Raw genomic sequence first — 12,890 nt, forward strand, 5'->3', positions numbered from 1 at the left:
GAATGGACGAGTAATGTATAAATGGCCCCACAGAAATGTGACAACAAACTTAAGACAAAAAATTGCCAGCATGTTGCAATGGAATTGTAGGTTAGGTGTTTAAGAAGTTGATTGCAAGAGGGAAGAAGCTGTTGGAATGTCTGCAAGTTCTAGTTTGCATTGATCTGTACTGTACACTCTAGTGGTGGAAATGGGCCTAGTAAATAATAAGCAAGTAGACTGATGAAGTTTTTACATCTTGCCTTGTAGTCGGGTACTATTTTGGATGTGAATTAATGAAATGCTAGCATGCTCACAGTTGTTCTGCTAAAAGATAGCAAGCAGAGTAGAGAGAGGGCAAAGGCTCATCGATATGGATTTTACATCTTGCCCTGTAGTCGGGTGCGATTTTTAATGAGAATTGAAAACATGTTAATAGTTGGTATGCTAACATTTGGTCAGATAGCAACCTGAGTTGACTTTTGAGGCAGGTTGGTTGATCACTACTCCACTAGCATTTCTTTGTACAAAATGTACCACTGCGGTACGGCATCTTATTGAGAGCTGCTTTTAATGTTTTTCTTGGCCGGTTCAATAACCAAAATAGTAGCTATAGCTGCTCCAACCACAATAACAACAGATTGTTAAACTAATACCTCTCATTTACATAGTTGTTGTTTTTTTTTTCCACACGTCTCTCACGGGAATGTGTTCATAATGTTCTGAGGCGGCGTTGTGTAGCTCATCCTTTCGACTTAATGAGATAATGAATGCCCAAAAAAAATAAATCTTTAAAGTGCACCTGTGTTCTCTCGCCTGGAGGTGTTCCTGAGAGCAGAACACACACACAACAACAACAGTAGTGAAACAGATCATTTACAATCTTGCATGCGTATCGTCGCATCTGGAACGGTTGGTATGATGAGGCTGCTAATAGACGGCTACAGATTAGATGGCGTATCTCGTCTGCTCCAATCGTCGCCATCTGGCGATAAGCTCCGCTGGCGTGCCGTAACGTTTTATCTGAGGCTGTTTGTGATCTTCGACACAATGTGAACAATAGAGATGGAATTAATCCGCTCCGGGGTGAAGCTGTGGCCACCGTAAAACCTTTTAATTGTACAGGTGGAGGAAAAGATTTTCTGTTTTGCAAATGTCAAAACTGAACCACTGCCTAGTGAAATTAAAAAGTCACTAATTACATACTCAACATCATTGTTGTTGAAGCTGTAGTGGGCAGACAGAACACAACACGTGCCCTGCTTTCGTTACTATGCAAAGTGGCAATTATTTCCATTCACAATTCTACAGTAATTCCATCTTTGCCGTCACTTGCACTTTTTGTGGTGGAATTGCTACAGAGAAAATCCCAATTGGTTTAATAGTAATAACTAATTTCATTTTATATAATACATGTAATATATAATGTTACATTCATCGTAAGTAATAGTTTTAAAAATCAGAACAACTATGTTTTTATACACTTTATTTGCTTTACATGCTCGTTAAGGAACATTTGAAGTCTTAACTGTCGTCCTTGCCGTAACTCGTTCCCTTCTCACAAAAAAAAACAACAGAAAAAGTCCAGTGTGGTGGAGGTTTAGCGATTTAAAGGATGTGTCAAGGTTGCACTTTTTAAATGTTTTTACTGTCATACAAGTGTAAATATAAGGTAACCACTTTGTAGTAAAGCTTAAATTCCCCATGAAGTGAAAAATAATTGTCTTCTAAATTTGACATAGGACGGGGGGGGGGGGGGGGGGGGGGGGGGAGCCTTTCCCAATGATTTTTAGTGAAGTACTTTAAGTTAATGAAATACTTCTTAAATTGTACTGAGCAGCCTGGACAGAGAAACATGCCACCCTGTCTCTACGCTGCCATTATGTCGCACTGATTTCTGGTCTTACCATACCATCACTGGTATCACATCACAATAAAACGTCACAAGTAAAACAAAAAGGCAAACACTTTGGACATGCTGACGTTAAAAATATACTTTGAGAATGATTCATAGCTTCGAGCCGAAGCTCCTCTCACCTGTCCTCCTCAAAAGCTTGTTTGGTTGCTGTGGTGACGACACTCAAACGATTTTATGGAAGACAGCGCATGGAAAAAAAAATGAGAGTTGCTCAATATGTGGTGAGGCGACAATTAACCACTGTCAGACAGGTGTGTCGCAATAACAAAAGGAACCCCTTGTTTGTTTGTTTCTTTTATCATCGCCTAGCAACAGAGGGAAACCCTTGGCGGCGACTCTTGACGTCAAAGTCGTGCCCGTCATGAACTCCTCAGGGGCATGCAGCCTGCCCCAATGATGGCGGCGGCGTGGGGGCTTATGATGAGTCACCTAGAGACGGTTGACAGGTAAAGGAATGCCACTGACTTCCTTCCCACGGAGAGAAGTGGTTGCGGGGCCGCACGCTGCGTGTGTGGTCCTTGGCCCGCAAGGGGGGAACTTTCCAGCAGACTTTACAACAATATTGCTTTAAAGTGCACATGCAGCTGACTGTTCAATTTAGCTGACCTTGACACAAACGTGAAGCCTCTGGTGCTAACTGTTGGTATGCTAACATATAGCAAGATTGCAACCGGAGTCGAACAAGCATTCAGGATTTTAGATCTTCCCCTGTAGTAACGTGCTAAGTGTAATGAGAAACGATAAAATGTTAACATGCTATCACTTGGCATGCTAACAAATAGCAAAAAGTCAACCTGATCACAAAAAAATGCTTGACTGTTTGATAAGGATCTTACATCTTGTCCTGTAGTCTGGTATCATTTCTGAGAACTGATACAATGCTAACAGTTAGTATGCTAACATGCAGCAAGATAGCAAGCTGAGTACATAATGCAAAAGCAGATGAGAATTTTACAACATACCCTTTACATCTTGCTATTTCTAATGAGAAATGCTAAAATGGTATTTAAAATGGTTTTACATCTTGTCCTGCAGTCGGGTATTATTTCTAATGAGAATTGATAAAATGCTAACATGCTAACAGTTGGTATGCTAACATTTAGCACAATAGTAACCCGAGTAGAGAAAGGGTTAAGGCAGATTGATAAGGATTTTACAACTTGCCCTGTAGTCTGATAAAATATAAATATGATCAATATAAATCAATAATAACTACCTGTAGTCAGGTGCTATTTCTCATAGAATTCTAACATGCTATTTGTATACTTACATGTAGTGAGATAGCAACCTGAATACAAAAAGCGCTGAGGCAGACATGGATCTCACATCTTGCAACTGAATTTCAAATAAGAACTGATAGAACGCTAACCCATGTTATGCTAACATAGGGCAAGATAGCGAACCAAGAACAAAATGTGCTTATGCAGATGAATACAATCATGATTTTACAACTTGCCTTGTAGTTTTCTGATAAGAACTGCCGAAATTATTATATGCTAACAGTTTGTATGCTAACATACAGCTCATATACTGTAGTTCTGTTGTTTTGGTTAGCAACAAAGTTGTGCTCAACAGTGAACCATTTAACCCTGCGTCAGGGCGCAACAGTCCAAAGCTCACGCACAGGTAAATATTAGCCACGGTCGCTATATTTAACTGGCACTAAAATGTTTCTGCGAGAGTTTTTCCCGCTTGAATTCCATCTTGGAAATTTAAAAAAAAATAAAAAATAAAAAAAAGGTTCCCGAGTCTGCCTCCTCAGCAAAGCGGAGTTGGTGCGTGTGTCTTCCTTGTTCCTGTCAGCGCATGCCGTGTGAATTACTACCGCTGCTGCTGCGGTAGTTTCCTAACCTGGTGGCTGTGGGACCTCCCAAGCAGTCTCCAAATAAATCTCTGGGATTATTTTAGAGCTATTTTTATAAACGGCAAATTGTCCATTTTTGGGAGGGTAGTCATTTTTCACTGTTATTTTTGCAGGTCTGTGGCTAAAATACTATTAAAAAATAAATAAATAAATTTAAAAAAGACAAAAAAAATGACGAATTACGTTTGCACACGGAGGCCACACATGGTTTTCAGACTCCATCCAAAAACGACACTTTGCAATTACCCAATAAATTATTTCCGTGTTGAAATAAGGCGAAGGTTAACAGCAAGTGAGTTAACATTAAAATGCGTTCAGCTCAAAAGTTCCAACATACAGTAGATGTGGAATAAAATAATCAATTATTAAATCACTCGTGCTCATTTTTGTAAAAGAAATAAAATAAATAAATAAATAAAGCTGCGCTGATGGATTGCGTGGAAGTGATATAGCAATAAAAGCCCTCGGGTTTGAAAAGCAAACATCTCCACTTAAAACAAATACAGGTGGGTTGTCATGTTCCAATTGAATGAATCGTGAAAAGACGAAGACGCACAAAGGTTTGCAAATAAATGTTGCTGGAGGGCTGAAGTCTTTTTTTTTACTGGTGACACAATAGAAGCTGAAAAGCATAAAACACCTGGCAGTTGTGGGGAACTTTTGAAAGTTTTTTTACTAAATCACGACATTTATTTTATATAATTTAGGAAATTGTTTGCTCCCAAGATAACCCCTACAGTCCAGATATATAATCTGATGTAGTAAAAAAAAAAAAAAAAAAATCTCATTCAAGAATTATGAATTCGTGCCAGCTGTAGCAAAACGGTCCTAGACCATAACCTAGTCTCCATGTTTCACAGTCGGTACTATGTCCAGTAAGTTTTTTCCTTTGTGCACATGACAAATGTGTCTTATCCAGAACGGTCAGTGAAATAATTTTGCCGATATGCCACAAAACTTCGGGTGTCTTGAATCTATGTACGGCAGGTTAAAATGACATCTCAAGGATTTGAAAACAACATTTTAACAACTGTGAAACCGGAAGGAGGTTTGGTTGTGTTTCTGGGGCTGCTTTGTTATATCTGGCTCGGCGTTTCTTAAATCTGTGCGGGGCACAGTGTATTCGCAAGACCATCAAGGCTTTCTTGAGTGAAATGTGTTGCTCAGTATCAGAAAAACTGAAACATGGATGTGGTTATATTCTGGGGCTGCTTAGCTACATCCAGCACAAGGTGTCTTAAATCGATGCAGGGAATAGTCTTGAAATCTCAAGACTATCAGCTGACCCAGAGGTTTTTTGTTTTCTCCCTGCCTCCGAAAATGTGAGTATTTTCACTTTTCCCGTTCCTCTGGAAATGTGATCTCCGCGTTTATTTTCTTTGTGCTGTCCTAATGCCGTTCCGCCTGCACCCGAGCCATATTTTAGCACAAGTGCATGGCAACAGCAGCAAAACAAAGACGAATTCTTTGGGCCCTGACCGCGTTTTTCTTTGTGTGTGTGTGCGTGTCTTTGTGAATTACTGATCATGTAAAAACCCTCTGCGGCTGCTCGCAGATTGCAAACATCAGGGCCCTGTGGAGCCTGCATGCTAACCAGCCCCTGAAATAGGCCCGGCTATTTCTGCGCACGGGCTGCGGGGGGAAACATGTGTTTGACATCAGCGTCACTCTGCAGACGCCAATGCCGCGGCACCATTGTCCCCTTCCGACTTCCGCTCCAATAACGTAATTACAGATCAATCGATCAACAATGTTCGGACACTCTGTGGTGGCCGGGGTGCGAGCGAGGCAGCACCAAGTGGCTTTGTTGCCCGCTAAAGTCATAGCTATGGATCATATTTAAAACCTCGCCTCGTGAAATGGTTTGAAAGGTGATGGGAGCATGAAAAGAGGCATCAAAAGCTGGGAGATTTTCCTTCGAATGACGTCCATCAGGAGCAGTTGTCACATTAGAGCCGTCATAGAAGATAATGAAGCATTTATGCACCTGTGCCTTTCACATAGAAGCCAGAAACACATACGCTAGGTTACGCTACTCTCCTTTCATTTCCTTTTTATTTTATTGTGTTACTTTATGTAATTTAACTTTACCTTAAGTTATGTTACTTTCACTTTACTGTTAGATTACATTACTCTTTTATTTTACTTTTACTTGTTCACATTAGGTTACTTTTAATTGTAATTTTGTTTGCTTTTATTCTACGTTTACTTAAACTTTAGCATTGCTCTTTTATTTTACATTGTTACGTTACTTTATGTTACATCATGTTATGTTACTTTCAATAAAAAAAATTATTTTGCATTTGCTTTCACTCTACTTTTCCTTTCCTCTTTACTTTTTTACAGTTACTTTTTACTTGACCTTTGCTTTTAACATTTTGATTTTTACTTCTTTTGCTTTTTGATTTACTCATTGTTACTTTTAACTATACTTTTTACTTTCCCTTTGCTTTTTACTTTTTTTACATTGGTTTTTACTTAAATTTTGCGTTTTACTTTACTTTTTACTGTACTATCACAGTTTTTTTTTTTTTTTGTACTTTGTATGCTTCACTTTACTTTTTACTTCATCTTTACATTTGCGTTTGACTTTTTTCTTGACACATTTAACATAACTTGCCGTTTACGTCCACTTTTTTATTTTTACTGTACTTGATTTCACTTTATGTGAACTTTTCATTCAGTCTACTTTTGACTTTCACTGTACCTCGTAGCGAAAGGTGTTGCTGGGTCGTGTGCGGATAAAAAGGCGACTGAGTGAATTTTGAGCTGAAGCTCATAGACTTAATGCATTTGGACTTGTTTACACCTTTAAGGTGTGTGTGTGTGTGTGGGGGGGGGGGGGGGCGGGGGGTGCTGTCACTTGATGGCTTTGCACTGTAGAAACAGGCGCATGCTGTTGTTATTCAAACTGCTAGTGACCCTAAATTGGACGTGGGGCTGAAAAGGAGCAGACCAGCAAGCTAGGCCTCAAGACCCCCACAACCCCCCAATTTGAAGCCCACCGCTTTGACAAACCAGGAGTGTTTACCCAATCAGCTTGCGGGGTACAGGACCCGCCGGCTCTCTAATTTTCCAGCCTGCAGCCATATGGCGCTTTGGTGCCGTAACCGTTCGCAGATGAGCCCCAAATAAGACGTTTGGGGTGCATCTTCTACACTTGAGTGAGGGTGGGGGAGTGGGGGTGATAAATTGACTTTGTGCTGGTTATAATCACCTAACTGCAGATTATTCCCCCCATATAATTTGCAATGGGGTCAGGGGATGGCGAATATAGAAATCCAACCACATGAAGACCTAGACCCCGAAATAGCAGGTTTGATGACTATGTGCGTTAAGAGGTGGGGTCTTTCTGACTGGGGAGGGAGGGAGGTGGGGGCTTGAGCGTTGTAGAAAGGGCGCAAGTGTCACACAGCTTTTAGACAATAAATGTCACCCACGCACACGCAAACATGCCGCGATGCGCCTTAATGTTCTTCTGGGCCCTCAATTAGCCCCATTTTGAAAAATCTTGCGGCAGCTTCACAGGCGTTATGCAGGTGTGGTCAACTCCCACAGTGCGTGCGAGTGCTGTCAGACTTAATGCACTTCACTGCAATTACACACACACACACACACATTTCTCAATGTGTAATTACTACCACTTATTTAGAAGGATTGGTGTATTGCAGTCCAGAGTTGTGCAACAGGAATAAAACACCGATGCTTGTGATTATTCATAACGTCACGTGGGCCCATTATAGAAAGATGAATTTTTAATTGCTCGTACACACGTATATGGAGGAGTGGGCAGTGGCTCCTTTGCACGGAATAGGACAAGCACCCCAAAAACGGCTTATTTCAATCGAGCTGGCAGAAAATCAGAAAAGTATGCAGGACAATTTTTATTAGGTACACCTAATCTAATGAGAGCCCTTAACCCCTAACTGTAACCTTTGGTGTCAAAAATGACAAAGACGTTAAGTTTTGATCACACCCTATTTCGGGCCCCTGAACATATACAACTAAACATTATTACAGTGGAAAAAGGGCATCATATAGATATATTTTTGATAGCACTCTTGTATCGCACCACATTACATTGTGCAAGTGTACCAATGAATGAATGCCCAGGATGTGCTTCCTGGTTTATAATGTTATCACAGTCTTGTATCAGGGCCTTAAATACATACGGAAGGATTGTTAATGCGAATCATCGTGCTGTTAATGATCGACAGCCAACAGGAAACACAGCTTAAGGAGTCCATAGGTGAGGAAATCCCACCTTTTGTCCATCAAAAAAAAAACAAAAAACAATTGATAATCCAAAGAAGTGACAATAAATGTGTAATCTGTTAACAGCTAATCTGTTTGTCTGATTTATTGCTTACTGTTCCTAGCACTGCTGCTCAGTGTTGACCTCGCTGATATGTCACCAAAGTGACGATGAACTGTGTGCTTATAGGCACCTCTCCAGGTGAGTAACAAACATACTGCAAGTTGATTTTTACTAGCGTGTCAGTGAGAGTAAGGAAGTGTACTGCAGGTCAATAAACGAGAATGTGTTAGGATGATGTTACAAAAAGTAATTAGTGATCCTTACAAATATCAGCATCGTTCAATTTAACTGCGTTGTGGGGTGAAATTAGTTTTTATTAGTATCCATGCAGCATGTTCCATTAGCATTTCATTCATGTATTCAGGACCTAAACCGTTTCGTGATGTATAGACCAGTAGCAGAACTTTCGAATCTAATCTAAAGATGACTGGAAGCCAGTGTGAAGACTTTAGAATTGGAGTAATATGCGCTGACCTCCTTGTTCTGGTCAGAAGCTGAGCTGCAGCATTCTGAATGAGCTGCAGCTGTTTAATGCTCTTTTTAGTGAGTCCAGTCAGAAGACCATTACAATAGTCAAGTCTACTTGAGATAAAAGCATGGATGATCTTCTCCTGGTCTGCTTGACACATGCAAGCCTTCACTCTGGATATGTTCTTCAGATGGTGGAAGGCAGTTTTAGTCATTGATTTGATTTGACTGTTGAAAGTCAGGTCGGAATCTATCAGAACACCAAGGTTTCGGACTTGGTCTTTGGTTTTTAAAGAGAGTGACTGCAGGTATTTACTAACAGCAATCCTCTTCTCTTTATTGCCAAAAACAATTATCTCAGTTTTATTGTGGTTTAATTGAAGAACATTTTGGCTCATCCAGTTATTGTTACTGTTTTAGACAGTGAACACCTAAATTGACCTGTAGTCATCTGGAGACATTGCTAGATATAACTGTGTGTCATCTGCATCACTATGCAGATGACTATGCAAAATTAAAGTTCTGAAGAATTTGACCCAAGGGTAGCACATACAGGCTGAACAGGAGGGGTCCAAGAACTGAGCCTTGAGGGGACCCCATAGGTCATTGCCATTCGATGAGATAGAACACTTCCAATGGTTACAAAATAAGTCCTTTCCTCCAGGTAGGACCTGAACCATTTAAGGACTGTTTCATTTAGTCCTACCCAGGTTTCCAACCTGTTCAGCAGTATATTATGATCTACCGTATCGAAAGGCGCACTGAGGTCCAACAAGACCAGAGTTGACACCTTTTTCGAGTCAGTATTCAACCTTATATCATTTATCACTTTGATAAGAGCAGATTCTGTACTGTGATGAGTTCGGAAACCTGACTGAAATTTGTCAAAAAGTCCATTTAAGTTCAAGAAATTTCTGAGTTGATTAGAAATAACTTTCTCAACAATCTTGGCTGTGAAAGGGAGATTTGAGATGGGTCTATAGCTTGCTAACATGGAACCGTCCAGCGTTCTATTTTTTAGCAGAGGCTTAATGGCAACTACTTTTAGAGCTTTAGGAAACTCGCCTGACTGAAGTGAGCAATTGATTATTTGCTGCAAAAATCAGGTAGCACACACTTTGCAATAGCTTTGAAAAAATCCAATGGTATTGAGTCAAGACAGCTCGTTGATGGTTTCAGCTGCTGAACCGTTTACTCTACAGTTTTTTGGTCAACTGCATCAAATTCTGACATGGTAATAGAGTTTTTCCTGGGTGGCTTCAGATGTAGTATCATTTTATCATTTAGCTGATTTGTGCTAATGTTTAACCTGATGGATTGTATTTTTTCACTAAAATAACAAGCAAATTCATTGCATTTATCTGCTGTTAGAATTTCTGGAGCTATCTGATTCGGGGGGATTGTGAGCTTGTCAACCACAGCAAACAGAGTGCGAGTATTGTTGAAGTTCTTACTGATGATTTCAGAAAAGTGTTGCTGTCTAGCCCTGACTAACTCTTGGTTAAAATTACAAAGACTTTGTCTGTAGAGGTCATAGTCAATTTGGAATTTAGTTTTTCTCCACTTACGTTCTGCTTTCCGACACTTTGATTTAGAGGTCTTTACCATCATTGTGCTCCTCCACGGTGTTCTAGGTCGCTTCAAGATTGTCTTAGTTTTAATAGGAGTGACAGCATTCATGACATTTGCGATTTTACAGGTGAAATTATCCAAAAGTTCATCAACTGTCTCAGCATTCACAGTTTGTGGCACAGCAATGGTCTCCATAAACTTAGTGGCGGTACTCTCATTTATGTACCTTTTCTTAATAGACATAGAGGTTGTCTGAACTTTTGGAAGAATCTGTAATTCAAAGAATACACAAAAATGGTCATATCCTTAATGTCAATTTATTTATTTATTTATGTATTATTATTAAAACAATAACCTTTGGGTCACCTTTAGCTCAAATCATCCGTCATAATTTCGTTACACTGAAATAGTGACTTCAAAATAACAGCAATCCCACTGCCCTTTTTCCCTATTCGACACTTGTTCATATAATACAAATTGGCTGGTGTTGCCTCATTTAAAATGGTATTACAGCTACTTTCTGTTAACCACGTTTCATTTAGTAACAAAAAGTCCATCATAGGTTGTAATGATGTCATTAATCAACATTGATTTATTACCCAGTGACCTGATATTGACAATGGAGACAATGGTTTGATAGATTCACATTTTATCGTCACAAAGTTTGTAGTTCTACTTTTTTTGTGCCATATTTCTTTGACCAACTTTCTGTCCCTTGTAATTACAGGGATCAAAAATGCCTATAGGGGTCTGACTTATTCTGGAAAAGACCCCGCAGATATCAGTCAAATTCGCAGATAAGGTTCTTCATGGGTGGAGGAGGGGCTCTTCGCATCTTAGTGGACGGTGGTTTCGGGCGAGGGGGGATGGGAGAAAGATCTTGGCGTGGTGTGCGTTGGATTCCAATCTTAACAATAGTCCTCATCCTGTCCGTCACACCTAGCAGAGAATTTAGGCTAGTAGAGAGTGAGTTTTGCGTTGGGCTTTGCTCCAATGGGTCAGGGAGGGGTGTGGGAGATTGAACGTGCTGGCTCATCTTATTTGTCATTGGCTCCTCCGATTGTTTGGATGACGCTGATGAATCCGTCCTCATGTCGCCTTGTCTCCTGTTCCTCCGATTGTTTGGTAACAACTGCATCTTTTTGTCCTTCAGCCGTGTCACCAAGGCCAGTGTTTTCTTTTTGGGCCGCTGAATGACATACACAGTAAAAAACGTTGGCAGCCAATAACTTAACCCCTTGTCTATTTAGACAGAAACCGTCTGCCTTGTAAAGATGTCTGCGCTCCCCCAAAAAATGCAGAAATTGTCAATGAAACTCACGGATAGTGCAGTACACACTTTTTTGAGCCACTTATTTAATTGACTGAGCCTAGAGAAACATTCATCTCCAAATTGTACAAGTGGGAGAGGTCCACTAATAAAAACCTCAGCATCCAAACATTGCACTTTTGTCAGGAGATCAACGAAATCTCGCTTCAGTACCTCTGATTGCTGCTTGAGAACATCCAGGGCCCCTGTGTGCATGACACATGACACATTTCACAGTTGGGTGCTGATTAGTGATCTTCAGGATTTTTTTTTTTTTTAGAGATATCAGACACCATGTCTTTGGTAAAACACAATACATTGGTGTTCATCCATCCATCCATTGTCTTCCGCTTATCTGAGGTCGGGTTGAGGGGGCAGCAGCCTCAGCAGGGAAGCCCAGACTTTCCTCTCCCCAGCCACTTCCTCTAGCTCTTCCGAGGGGATCCCGAGGCGTTCCCAGGCAAGCCGAGAGACGTAGTCTCTCCAGCGTGTCCAGGGTCGTCCCTTTGGTGTTCTTCTCACTGCAAAAGCCTTTCACATCCTTGACAGCTCCGTCACCAACTATTAACGTTTGGGGTGCCATTTTTTTTCTTGCATGATTTAGTTTCATACCTTTCAGGGGTGCTGGGGGATGAGCATTCTTGGCCAGGGTCTTGTAAACGTGGCCCCAATCTATTTGTAGGTCTGATGTCAATGTTTTGCATTGACTCGCATTCTTTTTTTCTTGCCCTTTGCTGTAGCGACCGTCCACGGCCGCTCACTCGGGGTTGAAGCAGCCCGCAACGCAGGCCAGCCGGATTCCTCGGTAATCTGCTGGTGTTGTGTCCTCCCTTTTAGATGTTGTCCCATATCTTTAGGCTTTGCTCCCAGTAAATTCCAGGGAGAACTGCTGGATGGTCCATTACCGTTTCCACAGTCCACATCCGTCCTCTTTGTTGAGATAAGTGGCTGTCTGTTAGCACACTTCTGCTCACCATTTTGAGACGACATCGTAGAGTGGTTTAATTCCCCGACTGTCCATTTACATCCACATACACTTCAAGACGGTGGATTTTCGTTTCCAGGATTGACATCCTCTGCCACAGTCCGTGATAGTCCAAACTGCCATTTGTCTTTTTGTACAGGTTTTGTTGACTTTGTTGCCGATCTCAATGTCTACTGCAATGCCAACATAGCACCTCTATTTGTCCGCAGGTTTGTGCCGACCCATGCAGTGTTGTGACTAAATAGGCCCAATTTTGGTACATTTTAGATTGAAAAATAAGAAAGTCACCACCAGCGTCAAAGTAGAATTTATTCTTATGACACACGCAACCCCTGCCTCATCCGTCAGGTGTTGGTTCTAGAGTTTCCTCTCCCCTCTCATACACACCGGTTGAGACAGGTGAAGCGCGGTGAGAGCAACAAGAGGCTACAACACCCCCTGGGGGTCTCCCCTCCCCTTCCGTCCCCTCGCCTACTT

This window comes from Phyllopteryx taeniolatus, chromosome 14, assembly GCF_024500385.1.
Source record: "Phyllopteryx taeniolatus isolate TA_2022b chromosome 14, UOR_Ptae_1.2, whole genome shotgun sequence".
In the NCBI taxonomy this organism is placed as follows: domain Eukaryota; kingdom Metazoa; phylum Chordata; class Actinopteri; order Syngnathiformes; family Syngnathidae; genus Phyllopteryx; species Phyllopteryx taeniolatus.